The sequence below is a fragment of the Delphinapterus leucas genome, chromosome 12 (genome assembly GCF_059928025.1).
Source record: "Delphinapterus leucas isolate spDelLeu-1000000601 "Yukka" chromosome 12, BTC_Dleu_Yukka2, whole genome shotgun sequence".
In the NCBI taxonomy this organism is placed as follows: domain Eukaryota; kingdom Metazoa; phylum Chordata; class Mammalia; order Artiodactyla; family Monodontidae; genus Delphinapterus; species Delphinapterus leucas.
The window spans coordinates 35,731,923-35,758,771 of NC_143140.1; the positions used below are offsets into that span (position 1 = coordinate 35,731,923).

The 26,849-nt window shown below is 37.9% G+C and overlaps 1 pseudogene; it reads right to left on the reverse strand.

Annotated features, from left to right (window-relative positions):
• Positions 1-6,922: 6,922 nt before the first annotated feature.
• On the reverse strand, positions 6,923-7,224 carry LOC111168730 (COMM domain-containing protein 6 pseudogene; annotated as a pseudogene).
• Positions 7,225-26,849: the final 19,625 nt, after the last annotated feature.

Consider the following 26,849-nt stretch of genomic DNA (forward strand, 5'->3'; position numbering starts at 1 on the left):
ATGAATAAAACATAAACCTATACGAATTCAGATAAAGGAGAAAACATCATAGAAAAATGATGGAAAATCTCATGGAAGAAGAAAAATTTAATGGAAACTTAGAAAATGAGTAGGATTTCTCATAACTGAATTAGAGAGGGAGGGTATTTCAGGGAGAAAGAATTCAATAAATTAAAAAGTAAAAAGTATCATCCAAGAACACCAAGAAAGTCATAGTAAAAGCTATATGTAGGAAAATAACTAGAGACAAGGCTGGAAAAATCAAGAATAGATTGTGGATGAAGGCATAAAATGATAAACTAAGGAATGTCAATTTGATTTTGTAAGCATTGTAGAGTCATTGGAGTTTTTCAGTAGGGAATGCATCACAGAGAAAATGTATATTTAAGACTGTTAATTTGGTAATATCATAGACAATGAATTTGAGGAGAAGTACCATAGAGGTAATTTAGGAGAATGTTTCCGTTATCAAGGTATGAGGTAATTACACCTAAATGAAGGTGGATGGCTACAGTGTAAGAAAGGACTACATAATGAGTACAAAATCAGATGCCTTGGGACTAAAATAAAGAGCAACATGGCCATGGTTTCATTCATGGCCCCAGAATTCAGATCGGAGGACGCTGGGGCCAGAGTACTGAAAGCACAACAAGTTGTGCTAAGGCCCAGAATCTCTGAAAATGGAAATAAGGGCAAGGGTTAGTTACTCCAGAGATGAGCATGCTTCCTAAAGCAGGAACATATCCAAGAGACATAGCTCAGGGGCAGGATATGAACATCATTAGCCAGAGTCCAAACTGAACAGGGCATCTAGATTGTGGATTTTATAAGAGAGAGGCCATAAGTTCATTCAAAAGTTCTAATATTGGACAGAATTTATTACGTGAATAAATTGAACTAACGTTGACTATTCTGGCTCAAACCTAAGAGAAATTTCTCTCACTGGGGAGTAAGAACAATTCAAGATGATGCTTGTCGGAGTAATTGAATGGTCATGTTTGCTGTTGCCACACAGTCCAGCCTGAACACAGGCAGTCCGTGCACCTGGGCACTAGGACTAGAAGCAGAAGAGATGAGATGGTGGTGATTCACTTCAGGGAGGTGAAACTTACACGGTCCACGTTGAAACTTAATTCATGTATTTTTATCAAGTAAAGAATAACTTGCATGATCTGGGACATCCAGTCATTTACTCTTCAAGGAAAGGCATGTTTTCTATTCTAAATCTCAGGTTATGTGATTCTGAGTTTTTTCACTCTAGTTTTTTTAAGCAGTAAGATCTCTTACATGAAGGAATAAAGATGCTAATGAGACTACATACAGAGAGAAACAGAGAAAAGAGTGTTGAGGTGGTACAGGAGAAAGAGAGGACAGGAAGAAGGAGAGAGAGAGAGCCTTTGTATTAGGTTAAACAGAAATCATTAATAAAGATATAGTAAAAGTGTACTTTGCAAATACAAAAAAATATATCTAAGATATAGTTCCTTCTCAAAAGGAAACTTTTAAAAATATTTTCATCGCTGTGGATTAGTATATTATCACATAGAATATTATCAAATGATGATTTTTTCATCCATGAGTGTGCACATTTGTTGTATGATTCATAACTCCAATATACAGAAGCCTGACTTCTAAGTCACTAAGGGGAGATTTTAGACGCAGCACTGTGCCTCTGTTCCTTGAAAACTGTCAGCAGATACTGAAGAAAATAATACATTCTCTACTTAACTCTAGGTACCAGGATACCAAAAAATAAGATTTCTTCTTGTTTGTGAACTGAAATTTCTGTGGGGGAAATCTAACAACACAAGAGTGCAGTGCCAAGAGAATTCACTGATTATTAATGGATCACAGAATTACCAAAAAAGCACAATGTAACTGTGGCAGTAAGTTTCAAAGATGTGGGCATCAACCACATGTCTAATTCAACCGAAAGCAGAACGGTACATCTGTAGTCACCATCGACACATCTCTATCTCTTTCTGAATTGAAACTCTTACTCACCTGTCTATTCTCTACACCTACCCAATCTCCACTCACCTTTTACTTGTAATCATCTCTACTGTTTGGAGTTTTTTGGTCATGCTGCTTAGTTCTGTAAATCGTTTCCACTTTCATCTCTACTTTGCTTTTGCTTTTCTAAATGCGTTAGGCGTTGGTGTCAATAGATGGAGATATGGTATGTGTGTAGGGGGGATTGTGTGTAAGAATGAAATTTAGAAAAGGTACCAATTTCAAGGTCAAATTGTTGCTTTCTTGTCTCTCCACCCCAACGTCAGAACCCACCAGCAACAGCATTATTGTCCAACAAACAGGAGTCAACAGCAAAAACATACTGAGTGTGAATTGATAAGTTAAAGGAGAAAAATCTGCCTTATTGTAACTGCCATCTCCTAAACAGTCACATGAATCAGAATCTCCTGTGGAGCTTGTTAAAAGTACAGATTCCTCAGAATCCACCCCCCGCCCAGAGATTCTGATTAAATAAATCTGGTGTGAAGGTCAGAGGTATAAATGGTCAACATGCTCTCCAGGTGATCCTGGTGCATGGTTCTACACATTGCAGTCGTTATTCTAGAAATCAAAGAAATAAATACTTCTCCTAATCTGAGAGCAAGTGATAGCAGAGCTGATAGTAAAGGAGACACAAGGAATAAAGGTCCAGATAATCAAAAAGCTGTCAACACGTGAGAGGAAACACAAGGCCAAAAGTAGACCTCTTCCTTAGATGTTAGGATCTCAGATTTCCTAAAAAGTAAGAGAAGAAAATAGATTAGATCCTGGAAGTTAAAAAGTTTCACATTCCTTTCAGGTTGCTGCCATGTAACTAAAATATATTAGATCCCACTCATTCCCATTTTCATCCCCCAACTGCCTACTTTTCCAGTTTTTTCACTACTTTTACCATTTACTACTTTACCATCTCTTTCAAACCCAATTCCTTAGCCCTTTTCTCCTTGTCTATAAGTCTCTACTAGCTTCACTGTCTTCCCTCAGCTTCCAGTTCCAGAGCCCTTTTCACCAAGCCTACTGTCAACGCTCTTACGTACGTTTCACTGTTGCCCACACCACTTGTTTTACTAAACCCCTAAGCTAAGATGAACCCAATCCTACTTCTACTTCTCTGCATCCACTGAACACCACTGAATAAAAACCACACAACCATACACACTGATACCACTACACTATATGATCTTTCCTCTCAGCTGGGCCTTTAACCCCACAGCAATCCTTTTTACGTGTTTCTAGTCAATTTGGCCTGTTTCCTCACAGTAGCTATTCTAAATCTTTATCAGTTCACTTGAAGACCCTATTAATTTTCCCAACACAAAAAATAAAATCCATCACATAGGAGCTACTTTAACTTCCCATCTCCCTGCACATAAATGCCCATGTCAGCATCCCTAGTCAAATACTTATACCTGTATCCACAGCTATGCTCACCTTTCCCAGAAAAATAAGTGCTTCAATACAAAGCTAATGGATCTATCCCATCTTCTCCAAGACTCTGCCTCATCACTTTTATTTACTTTCATCCTTATCTACCTCTCTTTCATCATTGTACCTTCCCCTTAATATTTTCATGACTATCCCATATTTTTTTAAATGCTCACTAAATTTGCATTACCCCCTAAAACGACCCTTCTTTATTTCCTTATTTTTTGTTGGACATTCATAAAATGGGTATTTAAGCACTCTATTTTTTACATCTTCCGTTCATTCTTTAACTCTCAATATTCTGCCTTACTACTCCCATCTTCTTACTCAAGTTGATCTTGCTAAGATCAGCAATGACCTCCTCATTTACAAATCCAGGGAACACTTCTCACAACCTAGCTACTCAACTCTGAGGCATTGACATCATCTGTTCTTGATGTGCTCTCTTCCTTTCCTTTCCCTGGCTTTCCTTTTATTTGGCTGCCTCTTTCATACAGTTGTGGGCATGTGCTACCACTTACCAACTATGTGACGGCTCCGATCCTAGTTCCCTCCTCACATAAAACGGAGATGATAATTATATATACTTCATTAGGTGGTTGTGAGAATCAAATGATAAAATATGTCATAAGTGCTTAACACAATGCCTGACAAATAGGAAGGTGGTACAGTAACTGAGAGACAGTGTGGCATTGATCCGTGTATTGTATGGTTTTGTTGTTGCTGTATTATTACCACTGTTACTATGATTATCTTAACTATTCCTTGTCTCAAAATTTTTCCAAATGAATACTTTTTTGTGTGTTTCTTAAAATATAGATTCCTGGGCCTTACCCCACACCTAACAAATTGGACTCTTCGGAGTTGATCTCAGTAATATGTATTTTAAAGAGTCCCTTAGGTGACTTTTGTGCTCATTGAAGATGGAGATCCACTGTCTTATCCTCTTCTGTTGGCATGGACCCTAGAATCAGAAAGGCTTGCAATCAAGTTTAAGGATAAAGACTTAGCTTAGTTTTAGCTTTCTTAGCTTTAGCTTTCATGTTAGCAAATATAGCTTAGTACCATCAACTACATAGGTTTGTTGAGAAGATAAAATTAGATGGTGTATATAAAGGGTCTAACACAGTTCTCTTCATATAGGCCGCTCAACAAATATTTATAATACATTCGATTTTCATCCTCAGTCAAAAGGTGGAAAACAGTATGAATACAGTAGAGAGAGCAAATCCTCTCCCACCTGTGTGCCTACCCCCCCCAAGATACATCTGTGTAAGTCTTCTCCAAAGATACAGCTTTAGTTGCCTTAGTTACTGAGAAGTCCAGTAAGTATGACAGTAAATTAGAATGAATAGACCAGGAAAAATGGAATGAAGTTAGAGTGCCTCGTATTGTGAAATACATATATAGTGAACTAGGTCATTTTGGCAGGTAGGTCTCATCTAACAGTGAATAATGTTCATATGATAAAAATCTCCAATGTGATTAGAACTATGCTTGCTAATGTGGGAAATTCAAAGAAAGTTCCAGATTTGACCTCTGCCCCAAAGGATCTAATATCTAATGGGTTGAAAGACTAAAACGCATAAAAAATTGATACAAATTTAAATCGTATTTTTCTATTGAATTAAAATATTATCAGCACTTAGCACACATAAAGTCATACTATTTACATAATGATTCAGTTGCGTAACTATCTTACAACAAGCAGCCAAGAATGATATCTGTATAGATAATATAAGGGTAACTGAGGGAGGAGAAAGAAAGGAATTTCAAAGAGTCAGTTAATATGGAAGTAGCCACTCTGAAGTTTCCATATCAGAATTTCTGTAGTGCCACACCTTTAAATTCTCTTCCAGGTTCATTGTTCTGGGGGCAGGGGTTTCTTTGTATGATTAAGTTGTATGACTGTTGAATTAAGTGCATTAATTTCTCTTTTCAGTAGTGAAAGAGAAGAAATGTTGCAGAAGTCATCATAGAGTGCTCCATGGAAAATTTGGGAACTGAGATGGAACCTTAAATGAGGTTTGGGTCACAAAGAAGACAAGATTGCGCTCAGGCAAAGAAAACATTACTGGAAGGATGGGGTAAGATTGAATATGGCTTGTCCATGGAATAATGAGAAAGCCAATATGGCTTCAGCAGGTACCTAAAGTCATGTTAAATAGAAAGGATGTGATTGCACTTGCAGAGACTGAGAAGCCTGGTAAGGAATGCAGATTTGCTTCTATGGAAATAGCATAGTTCTTTTTTTAAAACTGGTAACAAAACAATGGATGATATTAGTCTGTTAGTCTGTTAGTCGTATTCATGCACTCGACAACTAGCCACTGACAGTTAACAAAGCAAAATGCTAGGCATTGTAGGAAATAAAATTGAATAAGACATAGTACACTGCTCTCAAATCCATTTAAAAATTAGGATATAAGATCATGACAAAAAGAATTATAATACAGCAGAATATAAGTGCTACCAGAGTAGATACATGACAGTACTATGAGAAGAAGTAGGTAGTTAGTTAATGAATTGTAGTAACTCATGATATTTGGATAGAACCTTGGAGATAGGTGTTACATAGGTAAAGATAAGAGAGGACTCCTGGGAGGAAAACAGTATGAGCAGAAGCAGTTCGTTTCAACAACTATTGCATACCCACTGTGTGCCACGTCCTGGGTGATGGGGTATAAAGACTCATCACAGCCTCTGCCCTTAATTGCTTAATATGGGTGAGCAGAGCACTTGTTCTCAGGGACATTTGGGGAGATCCATTCAGGCAGAGCATTTATATATGAGAAAGTAATCGAATGAGGCTGGGAAGATAAATTGAACCAATATATTAATGAGAGCCTTAAATGCCGGACTAATTTATACTCAATTCTACTGCGTATAAGTTCATTGAAATCTGTTGCCATAGTTTTTAGCAGCGGAGTAAAATTATGACACTTGTGTTTTGGGCAGTCTAAGCTGGGAAATGTATAGAACAGACCTTAAGAAAGAGACTTTAAAACTAGGAGGCTATTATTACACTAATAAAGTATGGAGTGATAATAGCATGGGATAGCTGGTGACAGCAAGGTGACAGTAAAAGCTGACACATATCAAGAATATGTTAATGCTCTAGTCATTTGCTCAGGGCTTAAGTGAGTTATCTCACTGAATCCTCACAATATCCCTGTGTTTTAGATACTGTTATTATTCCCAATTGACAGGTGAGTAAACTGAGCACAAAGACATGAAGGAGCATGCCCGTGATCCACAACTAATAAATGGTGAAGGCAGATTCAAGTGTACCCAGTCTCTAGAAATTGTACTTATTTTTTTCCTGTTTGTCTCATTTTCTTTTTTATTATTTAAAAAAATGGAAAACCAAAAGTGTAATTTTCATTCAATAAATATCATTTGATCCTTAGGCAGTTTTGTTGCAGAAAGTAAAGTCCACGATGTTAGAATGATGGTAGCAATTCATCAACAAAGCAATCAGTTTTCACACAGTTTCAATAACTGCAGCAATTTCCTTGAACTGTAGAAATTCTGAAACTGTGGAATTGTCATTTCAAAGGACTTGTTCTTTACTTGGCCTGAATGATGTGCCACTTTGAGCATCACTGCAACATAAGGATACTTAAGTGATCTGCAGCTGTCTGAGCTCACAGCCATACCCAGCTTCCACTGAAAATCTATTAGCTGGTTGGTGACCTTGGCCTTAGCCTCCAGCTGTGGCTCGCTACACCCCTCCATAGCAGCGTCCCGGAATCCCACCACCCCAGAAATTGTACTTATTAACCACTGGCTATAGAGTTGAAAAGAGATATAAATTTTGAAATTGCATGTCTAAGTAAAAAAATAGCTCAATTAACAAATACAAGGAGGTTTAAATACCTTTTTCACTTAAAAACTTTACCAGTTTGAACAAATGTTATATCATCACTTTCCTAAACCAGACTCACTGAAAAGGTTAGTGGTTTTAAAATTCAATAATAGAATTTTACAGCAGAATATATCTCAGAGAATACAACTTTACAGAAGAGGGAACTGAGACCAAGATTAAGGGAATTGCCCAAAGTCAAAAAGATAGCTAGGGACTGAACTCAGAGTAAAATCCATACCCCCTGTTTTCTGGCCTACTGTAACACAGTACCCTGATTTTATCATACAGAAAAGGATGTAACTCTTCCATTATACTTCCCATAGCAAATATGGAAGATCATACTGAGTCATAGAGGGAGAACAGTTTTTACTCATAAATTCCAGAAATATATGTGATTGGTTGCATACCTACTAACTCAAAATCAAAATTGTAAGGATATTAACCATTAAGCCCATTTTTCATTTTAACAGTTTTAACAGATGAGTTTATCTGCAACAGTGGATTTTCAGGCAATGACGTTGAGCAGGTCCACTTCTATATAATACCAAATTCTTAGTGAGCAAACAAAACAAAATCCTTAAACTACTTGGTACCTTACGATGATAAACAAATATCAGGGCTTGTTTTTTATGATGGGAGTGGGGATCACCAAAAGGTGTTCAGGTTTGAAATGCATTGCTGTCTTGAGTGGACATCTTTCCAGGAGAACTTTGACCTTTTTTCTTATCTCATTACCGGGTGTTTCTCCCTTTGCAGGAGCAGATTAAAAGCTTAGCCAGACCAATTTGCTCTCATTTATTTTATGTTATTGCCAGACTCAGAGTCAAAGAACAAAAGGAAGCACACCCATTTCATGCCTTTTTAAATGGAATGGCACTCAGTATAATATCTTCATAACATTAAGTATGTAAGAGAATGTCCCAGGTTAATGTAGGACCAAAATACTTGGAGAACTCTGTGGGTTCAAGGCTAATGGAATGTACCAAGAGGGCCTCCATACAAGCAGAGAGGGGACACTGGGAGGCTCAGAGAGCAATGATGCAGGTTTCTCTGCCAGGAACAAGACAAGTCCACATAACAACTCTGAATATTTGTCAGTTATTTCCCCTTAACCCTCTCTAGCCACAGATTAATAATAATAATAAGAAGAAGAAGAATGATGATGATGAAAGGAGTTCAGAAGTAAGAAGAAAATATGAACCAGTGAGCTTGTACAGAAAGGCTTGATTCACTTCAAATTCATGAGATTAGCAATTGATTAAAGATGAATGCATTAATAACACAGAGTTCATGACACTGGGGAGAATAAGAAGGATATCAAAGAAACACGTTGAAGTGGTGTGTAATGAAGAAATAAAGGAAAGCCAATAAAAATTTTAAAAGCAAAAGAAGGGGAGAAGAGAGAAAATGAAAGAAATTAAGCTGACAGGAAGAAACATATGAAATGCAGCTGTGATGCTCATTTGCTCTTCTTTTAAAATGTAAATCACTTCTGATTTTGAAGTCAAGGTCTTGATATTTTCCTGTGGAAATATAGCCATATACACTCTAAATAGTCTCTTCTACAAAGGAGAGAAAATTAGAAAAGATAATGTAGTTGTACTGTAAGGACTTAAAAAATAGTTCTAAAAAAGCTAAAGGCATTTCAGTGGAAGTTGTCTGCAACAAACAGCTTTAAAAACCTCCAAATTTCCTAGCCTGATGTAGGCACAGAGAGAGCCAGAGACTTGGTTGCCTGGCAACCGCGCTCATCACAGGCAGCTGGGGTAAAAGGAACCGGCTGGTGCCAAATGGCCTTTCACCTGCTTCGTTAAAGGGAAATCAGAGTGAAAGAGTTACCTCGGAAGGCCCAAAGTCCCCCTAGAGAAACCTTTCTCTAGCTTCACTTTGTTTGAGGAGTCACTTGAAGGGGGGTTGCTAATGCCTGAGTAATAAGGGGCGCTCTTTTTCTCCCCTCCCCCTCCTCTGGGTGCCATTCTGGACAGAGCAGGCTGAAAGCTGGGTGTTGGGACGTTGTATTGCAAGGGAAAGGAGATCACCTTTTTCTTCATTCCACCCCACTTCGATGTAAAAACAGAATATTTTTTATAGTTATTCCTAACTCGTGTATATACATTATTAGTCCTGGTATTATCAGAAAGCAAATTTAATGAAAAAATGAGATGTTCATGAAAGGTCATCACTAAAAACGCTACAAGCATTTTTCCTGGTTTTCAGAATTTTAACTATCAATTTGTAGCAGAAAGTATTTAAATATATATATCTCTCTCACACAATTCACCTCCCCACTCCAACTGCAGAGTTGAGAAGTTGAAGAGGAAATACATTTTTATTCTCAACATGACTTTCCCAAGGCAGTTTTTTGTGATTGTCAGTAGCTATAGAATCATCCAGAAGACTTTGGTCAATGAAGGTGAAGCCGTGTCAAGCAGCTAAAAGGAAACAGGGAACAGCTTATCAGCACTCCTAATACTTCTCCCAGAGGGCAAATCAATTACAAAAGACTTGGGTCAAAGTAGATAGGAGGAATGTAATTTTGCTCTAAGTTGAAGATACATCTGACCGCAAGGGCTTTCACCTTCTCAGGAATGGCTGTGGGGACATTCACTGACATTACTTGTCTAACCTTATCTTAAAAGTAAAAACTCCCAGAAAATGTATTATGTGACAAAATGTGATCTATTTGGTCAACCAGTGGTTCTTAAGTAATTAAATGTTTAAGTAGATTATTTGCTCTTCTAGGACAGTTAGAGTGTTTCTGTAATAATATATTATTAAATAGCTTTTTAAAAATAGTCTTCATTTACAACGTTAAAATGGAAGATGATTTTTTTTTCTCTATTTAAAAAATCTAACACCATAATTCTTTTGGGGAAAAGCAGTTTAGGGTGGAAAATGAGACCCTGAGGCCATAGGTTAGCATACAGGCCCTTAACCTTGGCTGTACTTTAAAATTACCTGGAGAACTTTTAAAAAACACTGATTTGCTACTCACATCCCCCTCTCCATCAGGGCTGTGATCTTGATTTCACATCTGAGTCAATTCTGTATGAAACAGCATCAATATGTGCCCATGAACTAAGTTAATTTAGATTTAAAAGTTTTAAAGCTGTCTTATTTTCTGGGAGATGGACTTTAAGAGACTAGTTACAATATTGTAGAAAAATGAGCACAATGTTTAATGTTATTTATGCCTAATTGCTTTTCCCAACACCTGTGTCTCTCTAGTAGCCTTCCATTCTATGCTGTATCTCAATATTAATGTCCTAAAAGAGCTAAAGAGGCAATTAATGTTAGCAAAAATATTCTACATTATGTAGAAGTGTAAGTAGTAAAGCAAATGGTAGTTCTTACTGTTAGCATCCAGCCAGGTTACGCTTTGGTAGCAGAGGGCCATAATAGCTAGACTGCCACCGTACAACTCCAAGTGCCCACAATTTACTTTATAGAGGAAAAAAAAAAAATATATATATATATATATATATATATATATAATAGGCTGAGCTATTTTTGCCAGAAAACCAATACATATTTCTTTAACTTGTAGTATCATTTTCTGATAGAATTTTTAGAGTGCGTGTAATATTATAGTGTCCTATGAAAGAAATAGAATGATTGATGTTGTTAATAATTCTCTACTTCTAATATTACTGATGAAAACTGGTGATTTGTATGCAAGAATTAGGATACATCTTTTGTCATTTGCTACCATACACCATTTACAATAATCTATAAATTTCATCATTCCATGCCTAATAATAGAATAAATTCTAGGCCATTCTATGTTAAATATACTTACCTGACTTACTGCTTCAGCTGACTGAGAAGTTAGTGCTATTGCTACCTAAGTAATAAGACTAAGAGATGCACTGGATTTTCATTTACCGAAAGTTCTATTTATTGGCTACAAACTGTCCCTGAGAACTTTGTCCTTGAGTCTTGTAACTGTTAGGGTTCCTACTTTCAAGGAAGAGAAATCCATTCTGTCTAACTTACTGGAAGGATGTAGGATATTAAGAATTATTAGGAAAACTGGAACTCGGTCTCCCCATATAGGCAGAAACCAAGCAAAGAGAGGCAGAGAGCATCAGGTGAGGTCACTCTGCAGAACCAATCTGTTCAGAAAGCAGCCATTAGCTCCACTGCCCTGAGCATTGTAAGACACCACTGCCACTGGGTGTTACTGCAGAAACCACCGGCTGCCACTGCAGTCATTGTTCTACACTGCAACTAGAACTAAGTTTAAAACTGCCCCTCCATCTTTGTATTTACTACCCCAGAGTCAATGTTCCTGCCAGAAGAATTCAGTCTGCTGAGCTATTATCACCTGCCCAGAGCTCTTAATGCCAGGGGTCAGGGGAAGGAAAGTTTTTCCTCCATTGGCTGCTGTACTGGAAGCTGGGGCCCTGTATCCCACCAAGATTCTAGGATGGGATATTTCTTAAAATACAAAAGGGATTTGAAAAATGGACAGCCAAGAAAAGGGGACATGTTTCTACCACACATCCCAAGGAAACACATGTAATAACTCCATCATCAATAAAAGTTGAGGGGGAGGGGGCATACATTCCACTGATAATGAACTTGTCCATCAGTAGGAGAAGGGATAAACCGGTATTTCATACAATGGAATATTACTGAGCCATTAAAAGGCATGAGGTACTGATATATGTAACAACATGTGAATCTCAAAAACATTTTATTTAACAAAAGAGCCAGGTAAAAAGAGTTTATATATAATATAGACATTATTATATTGATTGAAGTCCTCAAAAAGGCAAAAACCAATCTAAAGTGAAGAAAACAGAAGAGTAGTTTTCTCAGGGTTTGGAAGAGTGCCTGGACCAGGAAGAGGGATTAGAGAACTTTTCGGTGAGGAATATCTTCTATAACTTGTTAGAGAATGGGCTGTATGAGTATATTATTCTTTTCAGACCTCATTGAATTGTATCCTTTATGATTTTACCTCAAAAAGAAAACTGAAATATAAAACTCTAGTTAATAAGTTTGCTTTGCAGTTTATCAGTTCTAAAATTCCCTTTTGTGTATTCTAGGCTTGAACAAACAAATAAATCGATGATAATTAGAGCAAGGTTTCTCATTTACACACCTATATGATATTTTTTCATTCTATTCACTGAGAAGGCAGAGGAACAAAAACACAGCAGTAGCAATGGCATGCCTACTTTTCAGATCCTGGTTTATAAATTCCATTCTCCACTAAAGGGAACCAGGATTCCTAGGAAAAATAGATGATATCAGAGCTAAGGCATGGGAAGTACAAGACAAGCCTTGATGTGACAGAAAGTAAGGAAGTAAAGATAAAGGGACAAGTCAAACGAATACATGAGTCAGCTCAAAAAGACACCCACTGGTCAAATCTGGGACAATTTGACCACCAAAATAAATATTGATAATAATGGATTATAACCTGGTGAGTAAAATAAAAATCCATGACTCTGCACTGACATAAATAAATAGATGAATGAATAAATAAATAAATAAACAAAATAAAGGAGGGGGGAAAGGAAATGAACTTTTTACAGTAGAAATCAGACCAAAAAATGAAGAAAGAACGATGGAGTCAGAAAACCATCAATGGATAGCAAATCTAGTACATAAAAGTTTGATAAACAGTATATTTACATAACCTCAAAGTATCTCTCCACAGTTACCTATTGATTAGGAAGGAAAAATAGTGACTTTATCATGGAGAAACCTGGTGGACACCACTTTACCCAAGCAATCAAAACTAATATCACTAATATTAGTGCAGTCTGAGTTGTGTGCCACAATATGACTCACTGAGAAAGCTAAAATATCATTTCAGTGGAGTTCCAGACAAAAATGCATAGCCTGAAACTAATAACAATGAAACATCAGATAAATGCAAATTGAGGGATATTCTGCAAAACAACTGATCTGTAACTTTCAAAAATTTAAGGCAAAAAACACTAAGTATGGCTGAAGATCTGTTCCAAATTAAAGGACACCAGAGGGACATGAAAAATAAATGTGATCCATGTTCCTGATTTGGATCTTGAAGAGGGAAAAAATAAGAAAATGGGGCTTCCCTGGTGGCGCAGTGGTTGAGAGTCCGCCTGCCAATTCAGGGGACACGGGTTCGTGCCGGGGTCCGGGAAGATCCCACATGGCACGGAGTGGCTGGGCCTGTGAGCCATGGCCGCTGAGCCTGCGCGTCTGGAGCCTGTGCTCCGCAGCGGGAGAGGCCACAACAGTGAGAGGCCCGCGTACAGCAAAAACAAAAAAAAAAAAAAAAAAAGTTAACAAAATGTCCTCATTTTGATAACTATGTTGTCAACAGGTAGGAGAATAAACACGTTCTTAGGAAACACACAGTGAATTATTTAGGGGTAAAAATTCGTCTCTCTGAGTTACCTTCAAATGATTCACAAAAATTATAATAATATGCAAGTACATAGAGAGAAAGCAATGGGACAAAATGTAAATAATAGAATCTGGGTATGGTATAGGTTATATGGATATTCCTACTTCCTTGTACTGTTCTTGAAAACTTTCTGTAAGCTTGAAAGCATATCAAAATAAAAAGTTACAAACAAATAAATAAACTTATGTCAGATCCTCTCCCTACTCCCCCTCAAGAAAAAGCTGTCCACTGGAGAGACAGTATTGAGTCAAAAAAATAGTACAAAAGAATAGTACAAAATTCCAGTGTTTCTAGCTCCAGGGTCTATGAAGGATAGCTCCTAAACAAAGGATGGAGGAGAGCTCTTCTTCCGCTCTACAAGGAAAGGTCCCTGAAGGTAACACACGCCTTCCTCTCAAGTCTGGTTCTATCTTGTTTGATTGCAAGAGTAGGAGTAAAGAAGCAAGAATCAAGCCGATTATTCTTTTACCTTAGGGGAAAAAATCTTTTATTGTTGATGAAAGACTTTTGATGCATTTCTTATAAATGCTAAAGAAAACTTGTTTTAAAGTAGCTGGATATTTGTAAGCCTATAGCTATTCTGAAGACTTGAAACGCACACAAAGGTTTGAGCACTGTCTATCACTAAATGTGCGAGGTTTAAGCATTCTGTTTAATGAGATCAATATTCTTTTTGTTTGAGAAGAAAATGGACTGAGTTTGCTGGGAGTGGGATCCCAGGACATTTGCATCCTTTTCCTTGCTAGAAAATTTCTTCTATTCATTTATATCTTGTGGTCTATAGCTTTCATGTGTTAAGTTACAGCACATTTTTCACTCATTAATGAACTCTGATAAGAATTCAACCCTTGAAGGTAATATTTATGACAGAGTCACATTGCAAAGGATATGTGTATTTTAGATAAGCTCTCAGTAACTCTTGAAAAAATCCAAAATAATAAATTATCTGTTCTTTTCCAAATTTGCCATATTTATTAGAAGTGACACTTTCTGTCACTCATTAGATCTAAAATGTCTAGGATATAAACTTATCATAAGAAGACATTCACATAGTCTTGACATTAGCTCAGGCTAGTCTGGTGGGATGAAAGACACTCTCTCTCATTGTCTATTTTCTTATAGTTGATTAAATATTTTCGAAGTTAAATTCAATTCTCATTGGAGTAAAAATTTGTATTGGACATCTTATAATTATACCATCCTTTATTATCTCTCTGATTGTTGGTTTCCTCATGTGTAAAGTGGAAATTATGAACGTTACATGAAATAAAGTGCTTAGTACAATGTCTGGTACATAAGTGCTCAGTAAATGTTACACAGTTTATTTTATATTACACAGCTTCAAGTTGAGAGTACCATATTGAACACATGTTTATCAGCTCCAAGATTAAGAAACAAGAGATCTCAGAAAGATTTTAGCAGCTAGAGCAGCAAAATGACATTGGTAATTAGAATCTCAGGCTCCTGCCATGCAGGGGGGGAAGTTGATAAAAAGTTAGCTGGTTTCTACCACCAGCCCTTTCACTATCCCAGCAAAGCATAGGATTTGGAAAGATCTGATCCAGAGGATGGCAGAAAATTACAAAGAAGAAAATAGGTGTGGGGAGTGGGTGTAGGAGACAGAAGGTAGCTTGAAATTCTATGTTCAGTACCCTCACCTCTCCTCCTCCACTCCCACATACTGAATACAAGTCTTCAGGTACTCCACCCCGAGAGGCCAGAAACTGAAGGTTTAATCACTGGTAACAGATGAAAATAAAATCACTGGAATATAAGGTACATTAGTAAAGCAAGAATGAGGCACATGCTTGAAAATAAGAGTAATTATTGACCCACTGTACACATAATAGCCTGATTCCAAGACCTCTGCCCCACCTTACACAGATTACTAGAAACCAATGGTCAGGCCTCAGGTAGAATATTAGAGAATTTTTTTCTGTAGATATTAAAATATTCCAGAGGTAAACTTCCCTGCATTGAAATTTGGGGGCCTGGGTGACTGGCTGCCATTTGGGCCAATTTCACAAGAGTGAGGAGTACTCATTACAAGCACAGAGATCACAGAGCTTCCAACCAAAATTGGAGAGCCTCGTTGTTAAATAAGAATGGTCACCAAGAATCATGAAACATACTCAGAAAGTCTCCAGATTATAAGAGGGAGGCCAAGTAAGCAAACCCAGAAAAGAAATTCAGAGGAAAGATAATGCAGGAAATGCAAGAACATTTCAAAATTAAACACAAAATGCAAATTAACACATCAGGGAGATACAAGTTTTTGCATCAATAAAAATGGATGATATTTAGAAGGAAGAACTCTTAGTTAAAATAACGTTGTTGAAACAAAAATTTCTACAGAACTTTAGAAGTAAAGAAAAATGTCAAGAAGATGGCAAATGTGAGAGAAAAGCTAAGAGCATCAAACCAAGAGCTCAACCTATTAATATGAGTTTCATAAGAGAATAGAAGGAATGTCATGGGCATAAAAAATATTTTTTAAAAAGAGACTTTTTCAAAACTAAAGAGTATACATTTACAAATTGAAAGAACCAAAAAGAGTACCAGTATACTTAATATCTTTATCCAAAACAAAGCATATTGTCATGACATTTCAGAATACTATGCTAAAGAGACAATCCTAAACAATTAATAATAATAAAAAGAGATCACATCCAAAGATGGAGAATTAGAATTACTTAAAGATTTTCAAAACCAGCACCCGATGATTCAGAGAGGCAATAATTTTCAACCAAAATTTTTTTTCATTTAAGGATAAAAGTGAAATAATATTTTCAGTCATGCAAAGATTTACAAAATTTGCCTTTGTTTCTTAGGCAGCTGTTGGAAAGGAGTGCAGAATGAAAAAGAAAATTCTACACAGGCATTCGTGCCAAAGTTTGACAAAAATACTATTTCCTTGTAATTTAAGTAATAGGTCATCTATATAGAAAGGAAGAAAAAGGGACAATCTATAAATGATAAATCAACAAAATTTTAAGCATTATTATTTAAAATGATAAGTTAACCAATATAGAAAATAAAAAGTGATAAAAATTATATTGAAAGGGGAAAAAAAGGAGGCGGGTGGTGTAAGTAAAATGAAATTTTATCACTCAGAGAAAGGCCATAGATCACGTTTGAAATTAATACACAAAAACAGTTTTGTAAACATATCTCCATAGGCCTATAATTGGGATTTGGATCCGTAGTGACATACCTGAAGAGACTGCCCATTTCCCATCTTCTCGTGGAAGCAAAGTTCTAAGAGAAGATGAGTAGATTAAGAGAAATGGTTTAAATTACATTGAATTGTCAGAGGGTGTCCATTAAGCATCACGTCTTAAATAGCGGGAGCAAGGTTCCAGGGGCAGTGGAAGCCTGCCCTTGAAGTAGATCACTCTCTAGCTGCCAACACTGGTGACATCTCAGGCAGGGTATGGAAGAGAATACAGTTCACCTATTGGCTCTAGAGAGTTGTTCACAAAGCAGAACTAGAATAAATATTGAGAAAATGCTAATACTTAGAGCATATGATACTAAGTATGGTTCAGCTCCACCCCGTGGGTAGCCCAGCGGAGCAACAGCAGGGATAGCTCGGCCATTTCTTTCTCTTCAGGAGGCACAAGTCACTACGGGCGGCAAAGGATAGCTGATCATGATTATAGGTGTCACGTCCACCTACACTGCAGTCAAATCGCTTTTGGAAAATCTGAGACACACAGGAGGTGGGGTGTGCTGAGAGCCTACCAGTCAGTTAGGTGAAGCTACTTGCTCCGTGGGCCTAGGCACAAGCTGTTAAAGCAAGTCTTCCTGGAAAATCCTCCAATTCAAAAGACCTAAGGGGACATTTTTCTACCTAAGATCTAAGATTATCACTACACTGTAGTTCTCTCTACAGTCCCTGATGGAATTGTGAGAATTCGCTGGATCCCATGTTGGATGACAACTGCACAAAGCTCTTTGTTGTTATCAGCCAAGCCACAGATAACTGCAGAAACATGCTTTTTTTGTGAGTGACAAACCCTGCAAACGCCAAGCTTCGTGAGTGAGAGGCATCTCAGCGGGGACGGCTGCAGTCAGTGGCTTCAGATAGCACATCACAGTGCACTTTCCTCAGATGATATTATACACGCACCCCATCCACATCGTCCTGTAATGTCTGCATAAATCGGAGGGAAGAAAACTCTAGAATCAAATATGAAATATGAGGTATATAATTTGTGCTTCATAAATCTGAGTTCTGTTTGTCCTGCAGCAATATAAATTTTTTTTTTTTTTTTTGCCGTACGCGGGGCTCTCACTGTTGTGGCCTCTCCCCCCGCGGAGCTCAGGCTCCGGACGCGCAGGCTCAGCGGCCATGGCTCACGGGCCCAGCCGCTCCGCGGCATGTGGGATCTTCCCGGACTGGGGCACAAACCCGTGTCGCCTGCACCGGCAGGCGGACTGTCAACCACTGCGCCACCAGGGGAGCCCAACTGTATAAATTTTTAAACCGAGGATCTTGTGGAGAGATCTATCGTGAACATATCGGATTGTACTTCTCTAATTGTAATTCCTCGAGTCTGTAATAACCCGTGAGGAGGAGCAGGACATCCCGTGACAGGCTCCACTCTGAGCGCCAAGTCTTTCTCTGGCTTCAGATGTTGTTCCTGTCGTCATTGTTTCCAGCTTAAACACTGACCCCTGAGTGAGATTTATGCTTTATACTTCTCTTTTTCTCTCACTCACCCTCTTTCCCTTTGTCTCTTCCTGATCTGTATCTCCGGACGTTGATCCCTGTCTGCATGCTGAAGGGACCCTTCCCTTCCATGCTCTAACCCTTCCCGGCTTGCCCTCTGCATGGCTGGATTTGTATAGCTGTTTCAAAGTCTGGCTCTATTATTTATCTATTGCTGTGTACAATACATTATCCCTAACTTGGTGGCTTAAAATTACAATAGCAGTCATCTCACAGTTTCTGTGGGTCAGGAGTGCAGACATGGCTTAACTCCCAGGCTCAACTGGGAGAGACGCTTTTTAAAACTCACTCCTGGTATTGTTGGAATGATTCAGATCTCCGTAGCTGCTGAACTGAGGCCCTACTTCCTCACGGGCTGCTGGCCAGAAGGCCTCCCTCCATTCTTACTGTACGGACCTCTCTATAGAGCATCTCACAGTGCAGCACTGCAGCTCGTCCCTGACAGTGAACGAGCTATAAAGCTAGAGGGAGTGCTGGCAAGATGGAAGTCACTGTCTTTTGTAATGAAATTACAGAAGTCATAACCAATTAATTTTTCTGTATTCAATTCATCAGATGCAGCATCCTAGACTCTCGCTTTGTCCTTACCATAGGTTCTATACTCACTGAACCCTTGGTTTTAACCATTTGCCTGATTCTCTAATTTTCTGTCCTGAGCAATAGGAATAACTAACATTTATATCTTGTATGTGTACAGATTACAAAGCATTTTCCTGTAAAGAACTGGGTTTCAGGAAGAGAATAACCAAAAACCAGAAAAATAGTGGTCAGAGAAGTAGAAGCATCCAGGTAGTGCAGGATCATAGCAATGAGTAGTTTCAAGCATGCAGTGGTCAGCCTTGCGCTTTCCACTTAAAACTAGAGACACCAAATCACCACTGAAGATCTAGGGTATTATTTGTAAAACGCAGAGTTTTATCATTTGGTTCTTTTTGTAAGTTTAGTAAATCAGGTATAGTTGATTACTATAATAAACACAGAGAATTGTGAGAGTTGTAAATCTTAAATAGAAAAATACCACATTTATTTTGAATATAACCATAGAAACTGAATTAATATCAGGCCTCTTTGCTTATTAAGGTCAGGTTCTGACAGTGGTTGCTATGGTTGTGTTTGATGATTTTCATTGACTGCATAACAATTAGAAACGTTTTTTCTGAAAACCGATTTTTCTGGTAAAAGGGAACTGAAGTGAATTCAGGGTCCAGCCACCTTTTATACTTTGATCGAACACTTCTTTCACAGTCATAGTCATAGCAACACATAAAATCAATCAGCAGAAAATGCTTATTTATGTCACATATGGATTTTCCAACAAATAGATTATGAAAACACCTTCATGTGGATAATAACTCAGAGTAAAAGTGGACTGTCTGATTCCCAGTAATTACAGTCTGATGTTGCTTTAATCACGAGCAAGTAGTCTATCCTTAAGAAACTAACAAGCCCAAAGCAGGTCAGGACACAAAGTGTGGCTCACATGAGGAGATAAATGGGAAAAAGAAGAGATAGTTATTTTATTCTGTCTTGTGTATTTCCCCCTCCACCATACCATACTGTATTGATTTAGGTGTTTTTCATTTCAATAAAGGTATTTAAGTCACAGCTGATGGACAGTGTTTGTATTCCATGAGCACACTCTCACAGATTTGGATTACATACAGATGAAAAATGGCCCATACGGCTTTTGAACAAAATGAATGGCTTGCAAGCCCTGAAAAATTCCAGTGGAAAGGTTGTCATGCTAAAAGGTTAATTCAAATTTGACTCTGCATGATGGACACTTTTATTTATAGAACCTTTGGCTAATTTTCAGCAGCCATGTTTTCTTCTAATTAATATGAACAGCTAATAGCAATCAGCTTTAAAGAACTGAATATTTTAGAGAAAGGGATGATTAATAGGCTTTTTAATAACCATTTTACACTAGGTGTCTCCACTAGAGAACACGTAAAACATTTGTATTCAGCCATTGGCTGGTTCAAATGTCAGGAAATATTAAGGTGGAATAAATGAGAAGTGAATTATTTAAAGCTGTCTAAAATAAGTCATTGATATTATCATGTAAATTTGATATTTCCCTAAAGGTTCTAGAATCATTCTCTGACATGGCATAACTCATAAACTCAGAGAAAGTGGACCATTAGAAGCATTATTTTTAAAATGGAAATTTCCGTATTTATTCACATACATAAGATATAACAGCAAAGCAGCAAAAGTTTGTCATGGAAACGTTATGTATGCATTCAGACAGATATAGAGATAGGTAGGTAGGTAGATAGAAAGATAGATAGATAGACAACAAGAATCATTTCATCATTACAACTTCTGTAGGATTTAGCAAACTTTTCCTCAAATCTCTGAGAATGACCAAAAAACTAGTTGAAAATCTAAAGTGGAAAAATGGAAAACATAAAAAAAAAAAATAACTATATGCAAGGGAAGTAAAGTTTAAAAAAGAAAGAAAAGGAACGTATCAGAAATGTAAGTTTCCCAGATAAATGTCCACTCCCACTGTGACAGTAACAACCAACCCATCCCCAGCTCCTCACCCAATTTCTCTTTTCTGCTTCTTCCTCAGTAATAAAACCCTGCATTTCATCTGGGTATACCTTTTTAAATTAAGACTACATATCACCACCTTCTAGGAAGCTAACAACAACCAATAGCTTGATCCTGACCAATGGAACATAAGTGGCAACAGTGTCCGCATCTCCTGTGACCTGTCCATTCTTTCCTTTCTGCCGACCGGAATGCAAATGTACGTGCTCTGGCCAGAGCAACCTTCAGAGGTAATGGGTGAATCTGGGGATGCCGTGCTGGTAAGACTGAGCAATAAAATAAAAGGAGCCCCGGTCTCTAATATCATGGAGGGTCAAACCAGTCCTGAATTGCTCTAACTTATAGTTGAAGGGAGAAAGCAGTTTCTACCTCAAATTCACTGTTGTTTTTTTGTTATTGCTGTTGTTGTCTCTTTAGGGTGAACAAAATCCTAATTAAATCACCTCTAAGATGTAAATTTATTCTAGAGAAACAAGTCAAGCAACGTTTCCACAGTGTAAGATACACTACTAAACTTTAAAAACCAAACATACTGTCTCCATGGAGAGACGTAAGTGCACTAGGCCAATCATTCTGTTTCCATGTACGTCAGAATCACCTGGAGGGTTTGTTAAAACACAGATTTCTGGACCTCACCCCAAAAGATCTGATTCAGTAGGTCAGCTTGGGGCTGAGAATTTGCAGTCCTAATAATGTCCCAGGTGATGCTGACGGTGCCTAACTAAAGGACACATGCTGGGTCTCATTGTCCCAGAACACACCTCCACTTCTAACATATGCAAGATACAACTGTGCCTTGACCTATCATCAGGCTATTCTAATTTCTAAATGTCATGCAAGGCCACTTTCAAAATCCTGGAATACCTTACCATTCAAACAAGCTCCACATCTTCATTATTTTAAATTGATTACAGCTTATAAAAATAGTGAAACGAATATAATACAAAGTCATGTTTTTATTCCTTATTTACTGTAATAGATTTAAGTTCCACTTCAGAAATCAGGTAAAATATAAACAATCTAAATTATAGAAAAGGGGTTTGGGGAGGGGGATAGTATAATTACCAGATGATTTGTTTCTGAATCACCCAGAGCACTTATTAAAAATGGAGGTTCTGGGCCCCATCTCACAACTACTGTGGCAGAATACCTGAAGGTAGGATCTAGGAATCTTTGATTTAACAAGCTTACCAGGTGATTCTTATACACCCAAATGTTTTCTAATCGTTGATCTTCTTGAAATGTCACCAGAGGCACTAACTCAGACTCTTGGAGGAAATTTTTCAGCCTGACAGAGCATGAAACAACAGCCAGAATGCCCTACATAATGCTGCAGGCAAAAAGCTTGAAACCCACTTGTAGTAACCAAGGGGCAGTTGATGGCATGAGGTAGCAAGCAATCACCACAAGAAAATCATCTAAATAATGGAATCTCTCTATTGAACACTGTGTTTGAAAAATATTTTTCCCCAAGGAGGAAAGTGGGGAGTGGGATGAATTGGGAGACTGGGATTGATATATATACACTACTGATACTATGTATAAAATAGATGACTAATGAGAACCTCCTGTATAGCTCAGGGAACTCTACTCAGTGCTCTGTGGTGACCTAAATGGGAAGGAAATCCAAAAAAAGGGGATATATGTATACGTATAGCTGATTCACTTTGCTGTACAGTAGAAACTAACACAATATTGTAAAGCAACTATACTTCAATAAAAATTTTCTTTTAATTTTTTTCCCACCCAGATTCATACAAGTATATGAAATCTACCCACCTTGTCACAAAAGGTATTGTTCTATAGAAGGCCTTTTGCAGAAGCCACTAGCAGAGATGTTCATATTGAGGAGAAAGCAGAGAAAGCCTCATCCCCATTTTTTCAGCACTGCAGAGACCTAAATAGTAGCAAATAGATAAGAAATAAGACACACAAATGGTCAACAAGTAAGGAATCTGATCATGATATTCCACCATTTGAAATCTTTCTGGGCTCCCCATGGTCATGAGAGGGAAGTCCAAGTTTCCTAGTACAGCAAAAAAGGGCCCTTCGTGACCTCTCCCTTTCTCATACCTCCAACTCCACCTCTCACCATCCCCCTCCTCTTACTCGCACCACATCAGACTACTTGCAGTTTCCTCTAATGTGCCCCATTCTCTCATCTCCAGGCTTTCCCCTCTGCTTGGAGAATCCTCTCTCCAAATCTCTACCCACCCACACCTTTTCTCCCTGGATAACTCCCACTCATCTGTCAGGACTCAGCTCAGTACCACCCCTTTGTGGAAGTCTCATCTAAAAGCTCCGTCTTCCTTCCCTCACTCTCAGTATACATACTAATGAATAAAATTACTATTCCCTAGCCCCAAATGATGAACTATAAATCTGAGCAATGGGAAACATTTCTGAACCATAATTCATCCTTGATACACTCTTCCACTCTATCATCTCTATCATGTGATTACAAGGAGTATTGAACAGTGAGTGATGTCCTGAGGAAAACTAAGGAACAGAGATTTTCCTTGCTGCTCACTCCAGCCAGCTTTCAGGAGCGGGAGAAAGTCATCCTTGGAGACTTCCTCACAGACATCTTGGATGTCTACAGATCTTCTCTATGGCCCAGCTATAGGTTCAGAAGAACCTGGCTTGGGAACTTTTTGTGGGTAGTGGGCCAGGGTATGTAACTAAGCTGGTGTGCAATGAGAAGGCCTTTGCTGCCTGGGGCCTCAAAAAGAAAAAAACAAAAACAAAAGAAAACGCCCTTACTCAACCAGAATGCTATTATTCCCATGAGACACTTACTAACAGGACCTCATATTCTGGGTGTTTCCTCTTGAGCTCCATTTAATTTCAACTCTCTTCGAAACTTGCCTATTCTAAAGCTAACCTCAAATTCCCTACTAAAAAAAATAGTTCATGCAGATATCAAGAAACAGCCAGATGAACATGGCATATGGATCTCAGAAGTAGAGGCACCAGCAGAGAATGAGGTAAACCAGAAGATTCAGGCAGAAAGCGCTGCCTCAGAGGCACTTCTGGACTCAGCCTGATTTATGGTCTCAGCAGTATTCTAGTGTTCAGGTACTAGCCGTCACCTTCCTGTGCCAGGCATCCAGCCAGCCTATTGTAAACAGCCACAGGCCGGGGAGAGATGCCCTTTACCTAATTAACTTAGCTAACCCAGCATCTCTACCTCCTATGTCACCTGCCTTCCAGGGTTCTGTTTTGGCGAAAGCGCTGCCCTGGCTCAGCTCTCCACTGAACATTCAATCCCGGCATGCGGTCCTGGTTCCTTTCCACACATGCATACCCTAGGTCTCAAATTTGCTACCTGGCTTCTCTCTCTGCCCTTCATTTCCATGATTTCAGAATTTTTATGCCTCCCGCCATGTTGGGTACATCAGTAGGAGATGGGTTTTCAAGCTAAGACTGACCATGATGTATTTTAAGTTTCATTTCATTTTTGGTCAACTCTATATGTTTCATGCCATATTGTAGACTCTGTGCCACTCTAAATGTTCCAAGTTAAATTTCTACGTGCTAAGGCGTAGAAATACCAGAACTGACTAGATGAAACCATCAGATTGAGGAACGCCATAATGTGGGAACTTGGGCATGGTTCCTACTGGGATGTTATCTCTTACAAATACCTCATGAATTTCTTGGTCTGCCTGTCATCTGCCCCACCAGGGCTTCTTATATTTTTCTGGCAATATTCATATGATGGTATTGATGTTACTTACAGTTTTAAATTACTTTAAATGTTTGATCAGTTTGATTTTAAGCTACTTTTTATTATTATCAGTATTCATTAATTTGGAATTATAAAATTCAACTTTGCACTTACTACTGAGATTTATTTCACTGATCCTTGTGCAGAAAGAGTGCTTTTCTCTTTCCTAATCCCACTGGGTAAAATATAAACCTACATGATGAATGGAAATATTTCTCTCATCACACTGGTCACCCTCTTAGGAACTTTCATCACTTTATAGTCTATACTTTGAAAAATCTCTTTGTTTTACATTTCAAAGTAAATTCATCATAGAGGATGCCAGCTTAGAGCAAAAGGCAATAAATGATTCTTTATCCAAAGACCAGGAAAAGCATTAATTATAACAGAATGGTGCAAACCTCCCTACTCTGCTTCAGAAGCATCTCTCAGTTCTTTTCCACTGGGGTACAATCTAACATTATGCACTCATATTTTGGCCCTTACTGTTGAAAAGAAGATGATAATAGCCAGTGATATTCCTCAGGCTAAATCTATCAAATGTTTATTCTAGCAGACTTGACATATGATAGATTTAACCAGCAATACACCCACCTTTCTTTCTGTCTGTCTGTCTGTCTGTCTGTCTCTCTCTCTCTCTCTCTGTGTGTGTGTGTGTGTGTGTGTGTGTGTGTGTCTGTTTCCCTCCACCCCTGCCACACACGCAGTAACTGTCCAGATCTGATAGAATATTAAAAATAGGTATTTAGATGACCTATACTCAAGTATAAAATCAGAGAATCGAATGTCAATGAAACAATTTTCTTCTTTCCTTCTTAGAAAGTAAAATTTCTAAACTTAGAAATTTTAAATTGCTAAAACTAAGTTTCCTGATGATATTTTTCCCTTTTCATCTTATTTTTCACAGTCAAAATTCCAAGGTAAAAGAAATAAGGTAAAATTTCTACTTGCCTCTTTTCTGGTATTTGAGGAAGTTGTTTTTAAATGCCAGTTGTCATAGCAGCAGGGCAGTGTTCCAAGGCTGTCTGTCAGACCAGTTTGACTGTTACTAGTAAAAGCTTTTCCTCATTGTTTTAGTCCTTCTTATATTTGGAATTATATTGAGAATCTTGTTGATTGATAAAGAAAATATTTTTGGCTGTATTTTCACTAGGAAAAACATAAGTTTATACTGAATTATTGAATCAAAATATGAAATTAAATGATTATTTTGCTTAATTTCTTTTCACCTTTGTGACAGAACTACTATCCCTTACTTTCCTTGATCCCACAAATACCCTGGTTTGTTAATATTTCTTTTTTTCTGCATTTTTGTTACTTTTGTACAAGTTATTTTCAAACTTCAAAACAAACATATGCCTATAAATTCTGTGAACATGAAAAAGTTTTTCAATAATGCCTCTTGGAAACTAAATGCTAATTCCCACCTTACAATAAGAAATCTCAAATGGTTTCGGGTCTACAGGAAAAAAAAAACAAGCCCGGAAGATTCTCTGCTCTGAATTTTCTAGCTTAGAAATGTCTAGTAACTTAATCCAAGTCCAAGGAGAAATTTTCTTTTCCCATTTCTAAGTTCTATAGTGAATCTGATTCCATGTGAGTTAATTTATATGGGATAAAACTCCACAGTCATCGGGATCATTTGAGTACCATAAAAAGAAAAATCAATCCAGAATAACTGATCAGTGATAATTTTCTAACCAAGGATTACAGGTTATATTTGTGTTAAAGCTTTCAGGAAATCTCTTTGTGGTTTTATAACACCGGGAGAAGATTGTGAACCTGTCTTTTCCTCTCCCCCATACCTTCTCATTTCCAAGATTGGTTGGTAGATGAGCTCCCATTCTCTGTGTCTGAGGCTACATCTTTGCATGGCAGCAAATCACCTTAGTTATTTGAGTAAATCATAGCCATTTATTTAACAAATATTTATGGAAGGCCTATTTCATGTCAAGCTATTTGCTAACCCCTGGGGCTACACAATCTGATTAAGTTTCTTGCCCCCATTGAGTTTTCCATATATTGGGAAACACAAATGACTTGTCTGACAGTCAGGATCACCCTGTCATCCCTATTGAGTGGTGGGAAAAGTGACACCTCTGAAGTC